The following is a 19818-nucleotide window of genomic DNA, read 5'->3' as shown; positions in this document are numbered from 1 at the left end:
TCTCTCTCTCTCTCTCTCTCTCTCTCTCTCACACACACACACACACTCACACACACACATACACACAATGAATATTAGAAGTTGTATAAGATCACCCTGCCAGTGATCTTAGACCAAAACCAGTTTCAGCCAATCTACTTGAAGAAGGAGGGACTTCTGTCTCCTGTGCAGCCTGGACTCCACGTTATGCAAGATCAGGGCTGGTTAGTGTTGTCAACCGGCGGACTCTAGAGTCTTCTGAGGGATGGGTCTCTGAGCATGCCTATGGAGGCATTGCCTTAGTGAGGTGGAGAGATCAGATCTGTCTTCTGATGATGATGATGCCATTTCTTGGTTGGATCTTAGACTTTATACTGAAGGATTAAAAATTAATAATAAGCCGCCTAGCTACCCAAAAAGAAGAAGTAGGGGCCTAGCTACCCAAAAAGAAGAAGTAGGGTCTGTGAGAACATGAACTTTTCACCCCTCCCTTGCTGTACAATGGTTCCCGGAACATTCTTGCATGAAAAGTTTCCTGGAACAGCCACAATGACCCATAGCCTCCGGCCACAATGGTCCAATGGCCCTGTAAAATGTCACTACCCCTAATCACAATGTCACAAAGTCCTGGGTGTGTTGCCTAGTGTTACACATGACTAGTATATGACCTAACTGTATGGGCAGTTTATGGTTTTGGAATTCCCCTCCTCCCTCCCTCTTGATCCCCCTGGTTTGTGGTTTTTTCCTTTATAAGCTCTGTGAAAATTCAGGTCGGGGTCGAACTCCTCTACTCCCTGTGTGGTGTACGAGTCTCGACCCCAGCATGCTGGCCTGAGCTCTCGTTTCATCTCGCTTACAATAAATCTTCCTCGTGTGGTTACAGCAGGTCGGTGTCTGTGTCCTACTGGGTGCGCGTCTTTCCCGAGACTTGAGTGGGGGGCTCCCTTCAGGGGTCTTTCATTTGGGGGCTCGTCCGGGATCGGCGCGACCACCCAGGGGTCCTAGACCCACTTGGAGGTAAGATTCTCTGTTTTATCTCAGCGCTGTGTCTGGGTCTGTGTCTATGTTCTGTCTGGGAATCTGGTGCGATCGCTGTTTCGGTTTTGCGGACGCTCAGTGAGACCGCGCTCCAGGAAGGAGAGCGGGGTGGAAAGGGATAGACGTGTCCAGGTATCCACCGTCCGTTCGCCCTGGGAGACATCCCAGGAGGACACAAGGGGGGACCAGGGACGCCTGGTGAACCCCATCTGATAGGTCCAGAGGGGACTTTACTCCTTGACGACCGGTTTGTTAGGCAAGGTCTGCGACCTGCCGATCAGTTTCAGTGCCTCTGGTCGACATGAAGTCGACGTCGGTTTTGTTTTCTTTTTTCTCTTTTGTTTGTGCTCGTGTGTGTGGTGTGTGTTGTCGAGCTCGACATGGGACAGAAAGTAACGACTCCTTTGACTTTGACTCTGGATCACTGGACTGAAGTAAGGACTAGAGCTCACAATTTTTCGGTAGACGTTAAGAAGGGACCCTGGCAGACTTTTTGTTCATCCGAATGGCCGGACTTTAAGGTAGGATGGCCACCAGAGGGAACCTTTAACCTGTCTCTTGTTTTCGCTGTTAAGCGCATTATCTTTCAGGAAATAGGAGGACATCCCGACCAGATCCCCTATATCATCGTCTGGCAGGACCTGGTCCAGAATCCCCCACCTTGGGTTAAGCCCTGGACCATGGGGTCCGGAGTGACGGTGGCGGTTGCGGCAGCTAAACCTAAGCAGACCCAACCGTCGGCAGGCCCTTCGGCACCTCCGAAGATCTACCCCTAGATCGAGGACCCTTTGTGGACAGAGCCACGGCCTCCCCCTTATCCTCTGCCGCGACCATCTGCACCCCCGGTCCCGGCACCTGTCGAGAAGGACGGGGTGGGGGCGCCTGCGGCGGGGACACGGAGCCGGAGAGGCCGCAGCCCAGAAGGAGATTTCACTGTTGCCCTGCCCCTCCGTGCCTATGTTGGTGGCCCCCCGCCAGGCCCCGATGAACTTGTCCCTTTGCAGTACTGGCCTTTCTCTTCAGCTGATCTATACAACTGGAAAACTAATCACCCTTCTTTTTCAGAAAATCCCTCGGGCTTGACTGGGCTTCTTGAGTCCCTTATGTTTTCCCATCAGCCCACTTGGGATGATTGCCAGCAACTCCTGCAGGCCCTCTTCACCACAGAGGAGAAGGAGAGGATCCTGTTGGAAGCCAGAAAGAATGTCCCCGGACCAGACGGGACCCCCACTAATCTCCCCAATCTTATAGATGAAACCTTCCCCTTGACCCGCCCAGCCTGGGACTTCAACACTGCGGAAGGTAGGGAGCGTCTCACAGTATACCGCCGGACTCTAGTGGCGGGGCTCAAAGGGGCCGCTCGGCGACCCACTAATTTGGCTAAGGTAAGAGAAGTTCTTCAGGGACCAGCAGAGCCGCCCTCTGTTTTCTTAGAGCGACTGATGGAGGCCTATAGGAGATATACACCGTTTGACCCCTCCTCGGAGGGACAGCAAGCGGCTGTAGCCATGGCTTTCATTGGGCAGTCCGCCTCGGACATTAAAAGAAAGCTGCAGAGGTTAGAGGGGCTCCAGGACTACACTTTGCGAGATCTAGTAAAAGAAGCAGAGAAGGTGTATCATAAGAGGGAAACAGAGGAAGAGAAACAAGAGAGAGAAAAGAAAGAGGCAGAAGAGAGAGAGAACCGGCGTGATCGCCGGCAGGAGAGGAACTTAACTAAGATTTTGGCCGCAGTAGTAGGTGACAAAAGGATAGAGAAGGGACAGTCAGGGTACCTGGGCAACGGAGCAAGAAGACCTCCGGGAGGAAAAAGACTGCAGCTCGAAAATGATCAATGTGCATACTGCAAAGAAAAAGGACATTGGGCCAGAAACTGTCCTAAAAAGAAACAAAGAGGACCCAAGGTACTGGCCTTTGAAGAGAACTAGGGAAGTCGGGGCTCGACTCCCCTCCCCGAGCCTAGGGTAACTCTTTCTGTGGAGGGGACTCCTGTTGATTTCTTAGTAGACACAGGAGCAGAACATTCAGTTTTGACCAAGCCACTGGGACAATTGGGGCAAAAGAAGACTATGGTGATGGGAGCCACTGGTAGTAAACTTTACCCCTGGACCACTAAACGAGTTTTAGATATAGGGAAAAGCCAAGTGACTCATTCTTTTCTTGTGATTCCTGAATGCCCCACGCCCCTACTGGGAAGAGACTTATTAACCAAACTTAAGGCTCAAGTACAGTTCACCTCAAAAGGGCCGAAAGTAACCTGGGAAGAGGCCCCTGTTGCATGTTTGGTTTTAAGTTTAGAAGAAGAATACCGCCTCCATGAGCAGAATCCCAAACAGTTACTAGCCCCCGAGTGGCTGTCTGCTTTTTCCGAAGTCTGGGCGGAGCAGACAGGGATGGGGTTAGCCAAGCAAGTACCGCCAGTAGTAGTAGAATTAAAAGCCGATGCCTCTCCAGTCTCAGTCAAACAATACCCTATGAGTAGGGAAGCTAAAGAAGGCATCCGGCCACATATTCAGAGACTGTTACAACTAGGGATTCTAGTGCCTTGCCAATCCCCTTGGAACACTCCTCTCCTGCCTGTGCGCAAGCCTGGGACTAATGATTATCGACCAGTACAAGATTTAAGAGAAGTTAACAAAAGGGTGCAGGACATCCACCCTACGGTTCCAAATCCTTACAATTTACTAAGTTCCCTACCACCAGAGCGGACTTGGTACACTGTCTTAGACTTAAAGGATGCCTTTTTTTGCCTTCGGTTGCATCCCAACAGCCAGCCACTATTTGCTTTTGAGTGGAGAGATCCAGAAGGAGGACACACTGGCCAGCTGACCTGGACACGGCTGCCCCAAGGGTTCAAAAATTCCCCTACTCTCTTTGATGAGGCGCTCCATCGAGACCTTGCGCCTTTTAGGGCACAAAATCCCCAGATTTCTCTCTTGCAGTATGTAGACGACCTACTGCTTGCTGCTTCAACCCAGGAACTGTGTCGTGAGGGGACCAAAAGGCTCCTAAATGAATTGGGTGAGTTGGGGTACCGGGTGTCTGCTAAAAAAGCTCAGCTGTGTCGCACCGAGGTGACCTACCTAGGATACACTCTCCGAGAAGGAAAGCGGTGGCTCACCGAAGCTCGAAAGAAAACTGTGATGCAGATCCCGACCCCCACCACTCCGCGACAAGTACGTGAGTTTCTGGGGACGGCGGGCTTTTGTAGACTCTGGATACCGGGGTTCGCAACACTGGCAGCCCCTTTGTACCCTCTTACAAAAGAAAAGGTCCCATTCACCTGGACCGAGGAGCACCAAAGAGCCTTTGAGGACATAAAAGCTGCACTACTGGCAGCCCCTGCTCTGGCCTTGCCAGATTTGACTAAGCCTTTCACTTTATATGTTGATGAACGGGCTGGAGTAGCCCGCGGGGTCTTAACTCAGGCTCTGGGGCCCTGGAAACGCCCGGTAGCCTACTTGTCAAAAAAGTTAGACCCGGTCGCCAGCGATGGCCCTCCTGCCTAAAAGCCATTGCTGCCGTGGCCTTACTTGTTAAAGATGCTGACAAGCTTACCCTAGGTCAGCATGTGACTGTCATTGCTCCCCATGCTCTGGAGAGTATTGTGCGGCAGCCCCCGGACCGGTGGATGACTAACGCCCGGATGACTCACTATCAGAGCCTGTTACTGAATGAACGAGTGACTTTCGCCCCACCTGCCATTCTTAATCCTGCTACTCTTCTCCCTGAGATACATAACTCCACCCCAATACATCAATGTGTCGATATCTTGGCGGAAGAAACCGGAACAAGAAAGGACCTGACTGATCGACCATGGCCAGGTGTGCCTGCTTGGTATACAGATGGTAGCAGTTTTGTGGTGGAAGGAAAAAGGAGAGCGGGAGCGGCAGTGGTAGATGGAAAACAGGTAATCTGGGCAAGTAGTCTTCCAGAAGGAACTTCAGCTCAAAAAGCTGAACTCGTGGCTTTGACTCAGGCCTTGCGATTGGCAGAAGGTAAGGCCATTAACATTTATACCGACAGCCGGTATGCCTTTGCTACAGCCCATATACATGGAGCCATCTACAAGCAAAGGGGGCTACTCACTTCGGCGGGAAGAGACATCAAAAACAAAGAAGAGATTTTAGCCCTTTTAGAGGCAGTACATTTGCCAAAGAAGGTGGCCATTATTCACTGTCCAGGTCACCAAAAAGGAGAAGATCCTATAACAAAAGGGAACCAAATGGCGGACCTCGTGGCAAAACAGGTGGCCCAGCAGGTAACAATATTAGCAGAAAAGAGTCAGACTCCAGTAAAAACTCCAGTTACTGATGACTCTAACCACATTTATTCAGCCAATGATTTTAAAATATTAGAAAATATGGTTTGCAGAAAACAAGCTCAAGAATTCAGCTTTGATGGGGTAGCGCGGACTATGGATGGGCGAGTGATCCTGCCAACAAAAGAAGGAATAAGTTATGTTCAGAGACTGCACCAGTTGACTCATTTAGGGGCAGATAAACTAAAACAACTTGTCAAAGCTTCTAAATACCATGTGTTAAATTTAAATTCAACAATTAGGCAGGTGGTTGACTCTTGCCAGGCTTGTACACTTACTAACGCCGCTAAGCCCTATCAAGAACCTGGAAAAAGAAGACGAGGAGACCGACCAGGAGTCCATTGGGAAGTGGATTTTACTGAAATAAAGCCAGGAAAATATGGTAATAAATATCTATTAGTCTTTGTTGATACCTTTTCAGGATGGGTGGAGGCTTTCCCCACAAAATCCGAAACTGCTCAGGTGGTGGCCAAGAAGATTCTTGAAGAAATCTTACCCCGGTTTGGGGTGCCCAAGGTAATCGGCTCGGATAATGGGCCAGCTTTTGTTGCCCAGGTAAGTCAGGGATTGGCCTCGCAACTGGGGACAGATTGGAAATTACATTGTGCATATAGACCCCAGAGTTCAGGACAGGTAGAAAGAATGAATAGAACTCTAAAAGAGACCCTAACTAAATTAGCCATTGAGACCGGTGGTAAAGACTGGGTGACTCTCCTTCCCTTTGCGCTTCTTAGGGTCCGAAACACACCCGGACGTTTCGGCCTCACTCCTTATGAGATTCTCCATGGGGGACTGCCCCCCTTGACTGAGTCCAGTGGGATATTGGATCCCAGTGCTGACTCCTCCTCATCCTCTGCTTTGTTTACTCATCTAAAGGCTCTGGAAGTCATCAGAACACAGATCTGGGACCAGATAAAAGAAGCCTACGCACCGGGAACTTCAGAGGTGCCCCACAGGTTCCAAGTTGGAGATTCGGTCTTAGTCAGACGACATCGAGCTGGCACCTTGGAGCCTCGGTGGAAAGGACCATATCTGGTGTTGCTGACCACCCCCACGGCAGTAAAGGTGGATGGGATCGCTGCTTGGATACACGCCTCCCACGTCAAGAAGACACCCAACCAAAATGAAGACAACAACTGGATGGTGGCAACTACTAATAATCCTCTTAAGCTTCGCCTGTGCCGCAGAGGTAAAGAGCCAAGATACAGGAATATGGCCAGGACACATAGGAGCTGCGAATCCTCCGCTGCCAGCTAAAAAACCCACGCCTCCGAAACCCACGCCTCCGAAACCCACGCCATCGAAACCGGAAATCATCCAGACCGCTGCCGCCGCCAATGCCGCCAAAGCCGCCACTGCTGCCGTCGCTGCTGCTGCTGATGCAAACCGAGGCCCCACTACTACTCATGTTCCCAACGCCAAAACCACCAGACCTGACCGTGAGCACCCACCAGATGATTCAGTTAAGACTGCTCCTCACTCAGGTCAGGTTTACCTACCAAATTACAACCCACATCAGCCTTTAATTCTAACCTGGCAGGTTCTTGGTCCTGCTCTGGATCAGGTTTTATTCACCACTTCCAAAATAGCACCGCCAGGGACATGGTGGCCTGACCTAGCTTTCTGCCTCAAACAGATTATCCCCACTTCCATTCCCCCTAATCAAGTAAGAAGCTATGGGTTTTACTGCTGCCCAGAGCATAATAAGCAGACTATATGTGGGGGACCAGCCTCACATTATTGTGCTAAATGGAGTTGTGTTTCTTCCAATGACGGTGATTGGAAATGGGACAGCGAATACACTCATGACAAGGCTACCTTTTCTTTTGAAAACTCTGGGCCAGGGAGGTATGTCATAATAGAACCATATAAAAGGTTTGACTGTCGCCCTGCTGATTTAGATAGAATTCGGATCAAATTTACAGACACTGGTAAAAATTATGATACCCAAACATGGATAAGGGGCATGAGATGGGGGGTAGTTTTTAATGACTATAATAACAAGCCTGGATCATCAGTCATGGTTCGCTTAAGCCTCAGTAGCCCCCCAGCCCAACCTGTAGGTCCTAATGTCCTAGCTAAAGAACCTCCCTCCACTTCAAATACTCCCATACCCCCGGACACTGAAAATCGTCTGTTTAGCTTAATACAAGGGGCATTCCTGGTCCTGAATCGTACCAATCCTAACGTTACTCAGTCTTGTTGGTTGTGCTATGCCTCTAGCCCCCCATATTATGAAGGTATTGCTCAGACCAGGGGTTACAACAAAACAACAGACTCCTCTCAATGCCCTTGGGGGGAAAACAGAAAGTTAACTCTAACAGCAGTCTCAGGAAGTGGACTTTGTTCAGGCCAGGTACCTCATGATAAACAGCACCTTTGTAATCAAACACAAACCGTCCAGCCTACGGAAGGTAATCAGTATCTAGTACCCCCCCTAGACACAGTATGGGCCTGCAACACTGGTCTCACTCCTTGTGTATCAACTTCTGTTTTCAATACTTCCAAAGATTACTGTATTTTGGTTCAACTCGTTCCTAGACTCCTATATCATGATGATAGCTCTTTTGTAGATGAGTTTGATCACCGAGGTCGCTGGAAGAGAGAGCCTATCACCTTGACCTTTGCAGTACTCATGGGACTGGGGATAGCGGCTGGAGTTGGTACGGGTACCGCTGCATTAATTCAGACCCCCCAATATTATGAGGAATTACTGTGGATACTGACCTTAGATCCATAGAACAATCTATAACTAAACTAGAAGAGTCTTTAACCTCCCTGTCTGAAGTGGTACTACAGAACAGAAGAGGACTAGATTTATTATTCCTCAAGGAAGGAGGACTCTGTGCTGCTCTAAAAGAAGAATGTTGTTTTTATGTTGATCATTCTGGAGTGATCAAGGATTCGATGGCTAAACTTAGAGAGCGCTTAGATATACGGAAAAAAGAAAGAGAAGACAGACAGGGATGGTTTGAAAGTTGGTTTAATAAGTCCCCATGGTTAACCACTCTCCTCTCTACTTTAGTTGGGCCCATTATAATTCTCATGCTTCTACTTACTTTCGGGCCATGTATACTCAATAGGCTGGTGGCATTTATAAAAGAAAGAGTGAGTGCTGTTCAGGTACTGGTCCTGCGACAACAGTACCAAGAGTTACAATGGGATGAACAATGGCTCTAAGATTAGAGCTGATGAAAAAGAAGAAGTGGGGAATGAAGGATTAAAAATTAATAATAAGCCGCCTAGCTACCCAAAAAGAAGAAGTAGGGGCCTAGCTACCCAAAAAGAAGAAGTAGGGTCTGTGAGAACATGAACTTTTCACCCCTCCCTTGCTGTACAATGGTTCCCGGAACATTCTTGCATGAAAAGTTTCCTGGAACAGCCACAATGACCCATAGCCTCCGGCCACAATGGTCCAATGGCCCTGTAAAATGTCACTACCCCTAATCACAATGTCACAAAGTCCTGGGTGTGTTGCCTAGTGTTACACATGACTAGTATATGACCTAACTGTATGGGCAGTTTATGGTTTTGGAATTCCCCTCCTCCCTCCCTCTTGATCCCCCTGGTTTGTGGTTTTTTCCTTTATAAGCTCTGTGAAAATTCAGGTCGGGGTCGAACTCCTCTACTCCCTGTGTGGTGTACGAGTCTCGACCCCAGCATGCTGGCCTGAGCTCTCGTTTCATCTCGCTTACAATAAATCTTCCTCGTGTGGTTACAGCAGGTCGGTGTCTGTGTCCTACTGGGTGCGTGTCTTTCCCGAGACTTGAGTGGGGGGCTCCCTTCAGGGGTCTTTCAATACCTGGAGAAAAGATCCCAAAGAGCAACAGAGATTCATCACCCTTTATTCCTGACTGACTAGGAGCTTTGAGGTGTTCCTTCTACTCTGATTTCCCCGTACACTGTATCACAAACTGTGAGACAAAACAAATCCTTTCTTAAGTTGCCTTTGTTGGGGTATTTTATCGCAGCAACAGAACAGTAAGACATTCCTGCAGGAGATCCAAGGTGTCTTAATTAGGGTTTTATGGCTGCGAAGAGATACCATGACCATTACCTCTTATAAAAAAAACCATTTTATAAAAAAAAAAATTATTAATTGGGGCTGGCTTACAGTTGCAGAGGGTCAGCCCGTCATCATCATGGTAGGAAGCACAGCAGTGTCCAGGCAGACACGGTGCTGGAGGAGCTGAGAGTTCTTCATCTTGATGCAAAGGCTGCCAGAAGGAGACTGCTCTTCTGCGGGAAGCCACAAAGAGCCTCTCTTTTGCACTGGGCAGAACATGAGCATAGGCTCTCAAAGCCTTTCCCCATGATGACAAACTTCCTCCAACAAGGCCACACCTATTCCAACAAGGCCACATTTGCTAGTAGTGCCACTTCCCATGGGTCAAGCATATTCAAACCACCACACAGGGTTAATCCCTTTTCTCAGCAAAGCTTTCATCTGGATAGTGGAGACACCTCAGAGGACAGAAACAGGAGGCTTACATAAAGCCTCAGAGGGTCTTTACCTGCCAGGAGACCCCTGAGTGAGACAATGAGACTAAGAGGTTTATTTTTGTGGCGCTCGGGGATCCACCTTCAGCAGTCTCTTGAGCAGGAGGCTGGAGGCGATCCGAAACTCGCAAGCACCTTTTATACATTTTTTTTTAGAGGGCACATTACAGGAACAGCAACTAGGGAATTGGTTATGGGTAGTTAGGATGACCTTTTGACTGATTGGCTGGGCCAATATGGCTCAGCCTGGGAGAGTACTTCCGTTGCCCAGAGGGCCCAGGTGTCCTTCAGCCAGTACCTTTTATGGTTTTTCTGAGAAGTGTCTCGTCAGTCATTTCTGGGAAATCGTCCTGGGGCGGGGAGCGTGAAACTCTCCCTTGGGGCCTAACGCCCTTTCCTGGAGCCACCTCAGGGTTGGGTCAGAGTTGCTGAATCTTATCACTTATAGGAAAAGACCTGGGAAACTGAGGTAGCAGAGGCTGTTAATGCCACTGGGTGACAATAAGACCATGACCACAATTTCCGAGCCAAATGTGAAGCAAGCTTTAATAAACACTGGCTAGGTCCATACCCAGTCTTCCCAGAGAATGGTACCAAATTACAATAGTCAGAGGTTTATAAAGGCAAACCCCACAAGACTCTCTATTCCTCACCTTTGTCCAGTTGGGGGTAAGCACACATCCTGATGTGCTTCCTGCTTAAGTACATTCTGTGGAGTTGAGGAAAGTTCCAAGAATTCCTCCAGAACTTAACCTATCCCAAACACACCCATACCCCACCCTGGAATTCCCCTAAAAGGCTTTAAAGGTGAGCCTGTAATCACTCAGCATCTCCATTTTGGTAGATGGAGATCCCTGCATGCTGGTAATTTCTACGGAATGGAAGTTCTTTGCTGAATCTCGGACCCTCCTACTTCCTGTTAGTGTAAGTAACAAGTCACATACTTCTGCTGATTAACAACTCAGGCTAGACTCAGACTTGGCTCGGGCCAAGTGGCAGGGCAGCTCCTGATTGGCTGCCCACAAGGGGAGTTTTGCCTGGAATTTGTCTTGCTTTGGACTTGTCCAATATTAGGAGGCCTAGTCCTTAAACTACAAGTTTGGAGTCTGCCTGGCTTAGTCCCTGGCTTGGCCCTCTCAGAACTTACATTTTGAGCAAGTGGGCTTACAAGTTAGAGGCATTTTTGTCTTATAGATCTCTTAAGCACAATGGTTTAAACTTGAAACACAACTTTAGGCATCATGAGGCCTAGGGTATATACACTCTAACGTCCTCCAGCCTCCTATGATGTAAATGTCTCTTTTTATCTCCTCTGATGAAGGGATGAGAGCTGCATTCAAGGTGTGCAAATTCATGATTTGGGCTGAGCCGAGAGCATTTCTTTCTCTATTCTAACTAACTCTGGGCCTAGGTCTGGAAGCTTCTAGCCTCTATATAATCTAATCTTCCAAATTGACAGATTCAATCTGGCTTCTCTCTATGTCTGCCTGAATTGCTAGGCTTGGCCTCAAACTAACTTTGGTAACATGTTCTAATCGTCTAATGGCTCTGAAGGACCCCAGGGGCTTTCGCCAACCTTACACCCACCCGCCTTGGGTCAAGGCTAGGCCAAGTTCCATTCTCTACCCAGTTCTCCGGAGGAGCAGGGACATACTTGAAAAACTGAAGAATGTACTGACTGCTAGTCACCTGACGCTCTGGTCCCAGATAGAGTTCGAATGCCTGTCATAACCTGCCTGTTCTTGCTAGCCAGTAGATTCAAAGGTCAACCTGCTTAGCCAATAAGTTTAAACTGTAATCTTGCTGATGTAACCTGTACCCCTAAAAAGTACAGAAACTGTTTGCTATAGCCATTCAGGGTCGCCTTCAAGTCACTTGCCACGAGAGGCTGATTGAGGGTCGACCCGATGTGCCTGAAAATGAACCTCTTGCGTTTGCATTGAACTTGTGTCTCACTTGGGGCAGTGTGTGTGTGTATGTGTGTGTGTTTGTTTGTGTCTTCAGGTAGTTAAGCCTCACTTCTTCTCATTCTCTGACTCATTCTAGCTTGTTCTCTCTAAAACCTGTCTCTGTAAAACTGTTTTTTTTTTTTAAGATTTATTTATTATATATGCGTACACCGTAGCTGTTCTTCAGACACACCAGAAGAAGGCATCGAATTCCATTACAGATGGTTGTGAGCCACCATGTGGTTGCTGGGATTTGAACTCAGGACCTCTGGAAGAACAGTCAGTGTTCTTAACCACTGAGCCATCTTCCCAGCCCTGTAAAACTGTTATACACACACACCACCACCACCTTTTTTCCGCTCTTGCTCCTCTTTAGTAGGCTCTCCTGTGCCATTCTTGTGTGAGTTGGGTGTATCCTAGCTCTGACTCACCACATCAAATCTCTGACTGGTCACTCTGTTTGCCCCTCAAGTAGATGTCACTTTTAAATATGGCTGCTTCCTTCTTACAAACTGACCTTACCTTCCTTGTTAGGGATTAAAGATCTGTACTTAAGAGCGTGTCGGCAGTCCATCCAGGCCATACCTTTGGATGGGACTCCTTGCCAGAACAGCCATGTTGCTAGATTTAAAACTCCTCTCCACTCTGAAACCAAGTACGACAGGCACTTGGAGAGGATCCTGCTAGAGAGCTCGTTGGTTATGCTCAGTTGTGTCTGGTCCCACCTTTTCTCTGCTGTGACCTTCTGACCCTTTCCACACCATCTAGACAGGCCGTGATGGCCTGAGACCTAATTACCTCCACACACCCCGTGCTGCTTTTGTAACGAGTGTTAGAGAAACCCAGTTGTTAGGTTGAAAGTCTTGGGGGCTGGTGAAGCGGCTCTGTTGACAGATTACCTAGCATTCTGAAGTCCTGGCTTCCATCCCCAACAGAATAAACAGGGTGTGGTATTGTATGCCTGTAATCCCAACGGTCTGTGGGCGGAGGCAATGATATCAGAAGTTCAAGGTCCTCATTGGTTACGTACAATGCGTTGGAGGCACAGCCTTGGTCTATGAGATTCTACGTCAGAGAAAGCCATCAAAGGACAAGCAGTCTGAGTAAGACACATGTTCTATAACCAAGCACCATTCTGAATCAAAGTGGGTTTAGCATGCTTGGCCCGTCCATATATCCAGATTGTTGGGGGGTGGGGCACAGGGTATGCAAATAATGAGGAAAGGACCACTGAATTCAGAAATAAACCAAAAGCAACTTGTTCACCTGGGGTAGAGGAGGACCCTTCTAACCGTTAGGATCTCGGTCAGTCTCGGGAGCGGACATGACCTTGAAAGGGAGGTGAGTTGTCTCCTTTTGAAGGGCAATCCCAGGAGCAGATGTTTGGGGGATAATAAAGAAGGAATTTGTAAACTGAGGGTTAGTTCTCAGGCCCATGGTGTGGTGGACCGCAGAATGTTGGCAACAGTAATCTTATCTAACCTATTTGGGGCTCACGAAGGCCAGGTGGTTTCACTGTGAGATGACTGCAGGCCTGAGGACACACAGTAAGATGGGGGTCAGCAGGCCAGTGCCTGGAATTGTTCTGGGCTCTTTATGCTTGTGGCTAGAGAAAAAAAAGACGTCATACAGAAAGTACCTCTGGTGACTTAAGAGCCCACATTTGCCTTTTTTTTTTTTTTTTTTTTTTTGGTTCTTTTTTTCGGAGCTGGGGACCGAACCCAGGGCCTTGCGCTTCCTAGGCAAGCGCTCTACCACGGAGCTAAATCCCCAACCCCCACATTTGCCTTTTATACAGAGCCTGGTGCGCTCACCAGTCTGTACTTGAGGAAGCGCAGCTGGGAGTGGCTGAGAGTCACTTTAAGCAGTGTACTGGGCTGTGCCTGTTCACACATCAGGCTAGGGTTCACTTGGCCATTTTGAGGCTGCTATAGGTTAAACTCGACCTATCCTTAGTACAGAGGTGGATGTAGGGCAAGCCTAGTTTAACAATAGTATACTGATTGTAGCTGTAAGAATTCTGTCTCTAGTACATATGCAGGCCCAACAGCACTGCCCCTGTCCCTGGGAGACCAATGTCATATTACGATCCTTCGGTGAGAGGGGCTGACAAGCAGATGGGTAAATCTACAGTTGCTGGTGCCAGTGGGAGAGCCTGCAGCTTTACTTGAGGTCAACATTTTACTGTGAGAGTATTTGTCCAGAGGCCACACAGCCCACAACTTCTGCCAGCGGCCCACAGATTCAACTATCCTTAAGAGGCCCTCAGGAATATAAGGGAGGATCCTTGACTGCAGAAAAAAAAAAAAATTAACAGGAGCCAGGAGGAAGCAAAGCTAGAGTTTATTAAGATATTCAATATAACGTTTAATTTTTTTTTATTCGTGTTGGTGAGTGGCACAGTGCATGTGTGGTGGTCAGATGACGATCCTCAGAAATTGGTTTTCTTTTCACCACAGGGATCCCAGATCACACTCAGGTTGTCAAGGTTGGCTCCAAGCATCCTTACCCCTTGAGCAATCTCATAGGCCCCAGTAGCCCAGTAACATCCGGTGGGGCCTTGAGATTCCCACCATTTAACAGCACCCAAAGACGGACCAGGCTTCCAACGAATGAACCTTTGGGCCACACTTAACTACAACACCAACACAGAGCTTAAGTCAAGTTACTCGTGTGTTTGGCAAATATACTGGATCTTGAACACTTTGGCTGTGCTGAATAATTGTACAATAACAAGGACTGATTTGATAAAGATACAAAGTTATGTTTCAAACATCACATTAACTGTAGTCTAACTTAGGGCTAACCGCCCCTCATGCCTTTGATAGCTATCTCTTTATTTCTGTATCACAAGTGTATTCCTCCTTGAGCAGGAAAACACCCCAAGGAGTCGAGGAACATGGAGACAAAGCAGATCTTGTTCTAGCACCGACTGAGGACTGAGACTTTTCATGTTGGCATTTGTATTTAGTCAGTGTCTTAGTCAGTGTCCCTATTGCTGTGATGAAGCAAAACCAAAAGCAACTTTGGGAAGAAAGGGTTTATTTGGCCTACACTTCCATATCCTAGTCCATCATCAAGGAAGTCAGGACTGGAACTCAAGCAGGGCAGGAACCTGGAGGCAGGAGCTGATGCAGAGGCCATGGAGGGATGCTGCTTACTGGCTTACTTACCCTGGCTTGCTCAGCCTGCTTTCTTATAGAACCCAAGACCATCAGCCCAAGGGAGGAAGGACTGGACCCTTACCCATCAATCACTAATTAAGAAAATGCCCTACAGAAATTCATGCTTAGAACTTGATCCTTATGAAGTCATCTTCTTAATTGAGCTTTCCTCTCAGACGACTTTTGTAGTGAGCCATATTGGATTTGGGCCTGGCAGCTTTGTAACTGCATGGCCACAGTAAAAGTCATGGGATTGTTGGACAGAGGCCTCTCCCATGTATTTACGGCACAGGAAGAAAAGACCAAGTAGTAAACACCCGGTGTCTCCACTGCATGACCTCTGCTGAGCCCGGCTGATGCAAGTAGAACCGACACACCTGGGCCACACCTGGGCCACACCTGGGCGGTGGTCGGTGGTCAATTTACTTCTGCCTTTTGCTTCCTCAGCCTTTATCCTTGAGATTTAGGCTGGTCTTCTCGGATTTCTCCCTAATTAATTCAGGTCTCGTAGTAGTCGGTCTTTTGTTACCTAAGTCAAGAGCCAGGTAGTCAGGAGCCAGGGTTTCCCACTGTGCTTCCCAGATATTTTCTACCTGGAGACTTGGGTATATAAGTGGTGAATAAAGCTACAGGAGACTCTCACTCTCTCTTCCGCTCTCTCACTCTCTCTCCTTCTTCCCTCCCTCTCTCTCTCTCTCTCTCTCTTTCCCTCTCTCTTTTCCTCTCTTCCTCTCCTGGCTTGACACGATAACCTGTGTGTGTGTATGTGTGTTTCTTTCATCCCGTAGGCTTTCGCCCGATTCTCGGTACTGTGTCGGTGCTGGCGCCGACAGACTTTAGCTTGTGTCGAGCTGACATAAAACTAGCCAGCATAATCAGTTTGTGGTGGAAGGGAAATTATATGTAGGCCCTCTGGCTAAGGATGCTAAATGTTCACAAAATAACCACGAACCTATTTGTGTAATGTCATATTACGAGATTTTCAGTTATTCACAAAAGTTAGAAAGGCCTGAAGGGACAATTAACAAACCTGTCACTTGGATTCACTAGTTGTTACATTTGTTTTAAATGTCTTTGAAGCCAGCAGATAGTGGAAAAAGCCCTGGCTGCCAACTTTTTTTCCTGTTTTGTCTTTTAAGACAGGGTCTCTCAATGTAGACCAGACTGGCCTCAAACTCAGAAATCTGCCTGCCTTCACCTCTGAGTACTGAGATCCATAGCATGTCCCACCACCGCCCAGCAGTGTCCCATTCGATTTGGATGTGCTGGTTATCCCAGCTCTTGGGAGGAGGAAAGCAGGGGGATGAGAAAGGTGTTCAAGATGGTCTTTGGCTATATAAAATTCTGACCAGCCTGGGCTAGATGAAACCTTGTCCTAAAAACAAAAACCAAACAACCAACTCTCCCTGAATCCAGTTTAGGCATTCTTAGCTCTAGAATGTGGCCCATGTATTTTTGACAGGTTGCTGGAAACCATCAGTAGAGGCAAATTTAAACCAGGAGTGGGGTTAGGGTGGGGGTGTGGTAATGTTTGAAGGGTCTGATGGGTCAGCAGGGTCTGCAAGTGGCCTCAGGTGGGTGGAAGCCACGGAAGACACCAAATGTCCTACAGCGCCCAGGGCAGTCATCCTTAAAACCCTATCATGTGGCCAGGCATTGAGGAGGCTTACCCAGAAGACCTTACCTGCCTGGGCTAACCTATCACATTCTAGGCAGGCTAGACAGCGAGACCCTGTTTCAAGCAAAACAACCCAACACTCTCTTGCTCAAGTTACCAGGTCCATGTCAGTAAGAGCTAGGCGGATGTGAAGGCTACTTTTGGGTGTCAACTTTCCTACATCAGGAATTAAAACCCCAATGACTGGGCCCACGAGTGATAGATTTCTGCTTAATTAAATCATTTGATTGGGGTCTTTGAGGCAAAAAGATAATGCCTTTAACCCAGACCTTTTGAGATGGAAAGAGTCACCTGTAATGTGGCTCTTTTGAAGTGGGAAGACATACCTTTAATCTGGGGCAAGCTTGCTTGCAGCCTATTTAAATGACATGGGATAAGGGAGCTTTTGCTCTTTGCCTGTTTATTCTCTGTCTCACTAGCAAGTCCATTCCTTCACTATCATTATAACCTGCTTGAGATTCCAGCGTATACTGAAGACCAGCCGAGACATTCGGCTTTGGGGACTGAACAACTACTGAATCCCTGGACCTTCTGTTGTTAGACAGTCATTGTTCGATTAACTGAACCACAGCCTGTGAGGTATTCTAACACATACCCTTTCCGTACATATATATTCATTCTGTAAGTTCTGTTCCTCTAGAGAACAGAAAAGCCCAGGAGGATCACCAAGGAAACAGAAGTGTTCTGTACTGTCACTCCAGCCTCCTTCCCATCGCGCCCTTCCTTGTTCCTGTCAGCCTCCACTACCAAACATTAAACACAACAACAAAAGCTAATCATCTCTCAATTCTCTCTAGGATGGCTGCGTCTCTACTGAAATTCGCCCTCTCTTCGGTCTGTGACTATGTTGCTCCTGCCAAGAATGTCATCTGAGACAAGCATTTTAATATGAGCAGGCACATATCAATCTTACTTTGAAAGAAAAAAGGTGCCAGAGAAATCTCTCAAAGAGCTCAGCGAACTAACAACCGTGCTGCAGGTTTGGAGTGCGCAAAGGGCTTTCCAATAACGTCTCGTAATTAGACCTGGCAACACACTGGCAGGAGGCTTATTACAATGCGGCAGTGCTACGGCACTCGAGGAACCAGGTCGGTGACCGCCTGGATCCAGACACTGGGCTAGAGGAGGGTAGGAGACCAGAGCGCGCCAGGCTGAATGCAGACCAAGACGAACCTTCAGGTCCCGCATTTGACTTCCCCTCAATCCAAACCATCCCGGACGTTTCCTCTCTCTCCTTGCCCACAGCCAAACACGTCCTCAAAAGGCATCTTAACTGGAACCAGAGTCGCACGGATTGACGTGCGATCGTGGGAAGTCCTGGCTTGCAGCCTCGCGAGGAGCCCGGGGTGAGATCTAGAATAGCGGCTGCAGCTAGGCCAAGGCCGGGTGTTTGCGGCAGGTGTTCGCAGGAGGCCCTGAGCTTTGCAAGCTGAGCCTAGTTCCTCGGCCTCTGCGCAGTGCGGCGTGCAGTAAGGCGGTGTGTCTTCAAGGGAGCATGGGGAGTCTATCCATATTTTTAAAGGGCTCGCGTCCTGCAGCCCAAAGCTGCTGCTCCGCAGTGACGAGAACGCACCTGCGCTGCGCAAGGTCATGTGACCGAGCCTCATGCATCTCCGCAGCTAGCCAGGCCCGAGACAGACGTAAGGTCCCAGGACAAAGAGGCAGGACGGTTCCTGGAAACCGTCCTCCCGTTGAAGAGTAAATGCCAACGCCCGTTACTCTCCGTTCGTGTTTGTCTTCCCGACCCTGTTCCGCTTCTAAGAGGGCCCGGGTGCGCGTACCGCCCGTGGCTCCCCAGCGCGTACCTGGCAGCTACGGGCGCGCGCCCCACCCTCCAGGTGAGCAGCGCCAGGCCCCGCCCTCGCCCCAAGGCCCCTCCTCCCACTCGCGCCTGCGCAGTGCGTCCGGCGGCGCCGGGCGCCGGGGCGGCGCGGCCGTCGCAGTTCGGCGGGCGCAGTGCGCGTGCGCCGTGGCGGCTAGGGGGCGGGCGGCGGCCGCGGCGAGGAGCGGGGGTGGGGAGGCGCCGTCTGGCTCGGGCTGGGCCGGCGGGGAGCACGAGCGAGCCACGGCGGCCCCGTTGGCAGCCTCGGTGGCCGACAGGTGAGACGCGTGTGGGGCCGGGTGCTGGGCTGTGAGGGGAAAGCGAGTGGGCCTCGCGGCGCGCGTACCCAGGTGAGCACAGCCCGCGGGGCCCCGGGCGCATTGTCCGCGGGCGGCGCCCCTCAGCGCCCCCTGCCGGCCGGGCTCGGTGGGGCCGGGGCGCGGCGGGCTGGGGCCCGGGCGTGCGCGAGTTCCTTTGTTCGTCGCCCCCGCCCGGTCCCCGCCGCCCCCGCCAACATGGCGCTTGCGGGGTCCCTGCCCCAGCCCCGCGGCCGCTTCCCGCGCGCTTTGTTCCGTGCCGGGCGGGGGGCGGGGGCGGGGGCATTGCGTAACCCGGCGGGGGAGGGGCGTGGCGGGACCCCCGCGGCGGGTCACCGCGGTGACGCCCTGCCTGGGGGGCTCGGGCGCGGGCCTGTGTGACCTTGGGTTTGCCTCCCTGAATGCGCCGGATAGATGTGCGGTGCGGATACTGCGTAGCGCCGGGGGTCGCGGTCCCTAGCGGCTTCCTGCACGGATGGTGCGTTCTGGGCCTTTCCGGGAGGAGGGGGTGTCGGGTTGAGAAATGGCTTCAGTCATCCACGTCGTTGCATGCGCATCTCAAAGTTTGTTTACGCAATTGTTTTTATATTGATTTGGTTTCGATGATCTGTGGATTGGGGTTTTTCTCTGTGTGTGTGTGTGTGTGTGTGTGTAGTCTTCTGGTTTAAAGGCTTGTTTATTTCTCGTGTACATCGTAAAGCCATACAAGAGAAACGTTTAAGTGTTGTAAAGGATTTCAGTGTGACTAGCGAGGAAGATGGTATCCGTATCGAAATGCGAATGCCTCACTAACTTTCCTTGGAATTTTCTGGAAGAAGCTGCAGCCTGGAAGGATTGATGGAGAGTAATTGCCTTCTGCATAGCTTTTGTTAGGGAGAGAAAATGAAACCTGATCTTAGACGTTTTCTTACCTACACATCCTGAGCACACTTCTGAGGTGGTGAAATTTTGGAAAGATAGAAGAGAGGAGGTGTATCTTTAGCCTTCCTTTTCACCATCTCAGCATTTGTTAATAGGCGATCATGATTTACAGGATGTCCATGATCAGAT

General features: G+C 49.5%; 1 protein-coding gene and 1 pseudogene across 6 annotated transcripts in view; both read left to right on the top strand.

Annotated features, from left to right (window-relative positions):
- The first annotated feature begins 1320 nt into the window (after nucleotides 1-1320).
- LOC102556474 (uncharacterized) lies at nucleotides 1321-9054 on the top strand (annotated as a pseudogene).
- Nucleotides 9055-18595: 9541 nt separating this feature from the next.
- Nucleotides 18596-19818, top strand: part of Spin1 (spindlin 1) — a 49645-nt gene continuing 48422 nt past the window's right edge. For 3 of the 6 annotated variants that reach the window (NM_001419144.1, NM_001419145.1, NM_001419143.1), the window contains 1 exon segment: nucleotides 18596-18729. The gene's annotated coding sequence lies outside the window, so the exon portion shown is untranslated. 6 annotated transcript variants of the gene reach the window in all.

Source organism: Rattus norvegicus, chromosome 17 (genome assembly GCF_021556685.1).
Source record: "Rattus norvegicus strain SHRSP/BbbUtx chromosome 17, alternate assembly SHRSP_T2T, whole genome shotgun sequence".
Classification (NCBI taxonomy): domain Eukaryota; kingdom Metazoa; phylum Chordata; class Mammalia; order Rodentia; family Muridae; genus Rattus; species Rattus norvegicus.
This window is presented reverse-complemented; position numbering and strand designations above follow the sequence as displayed.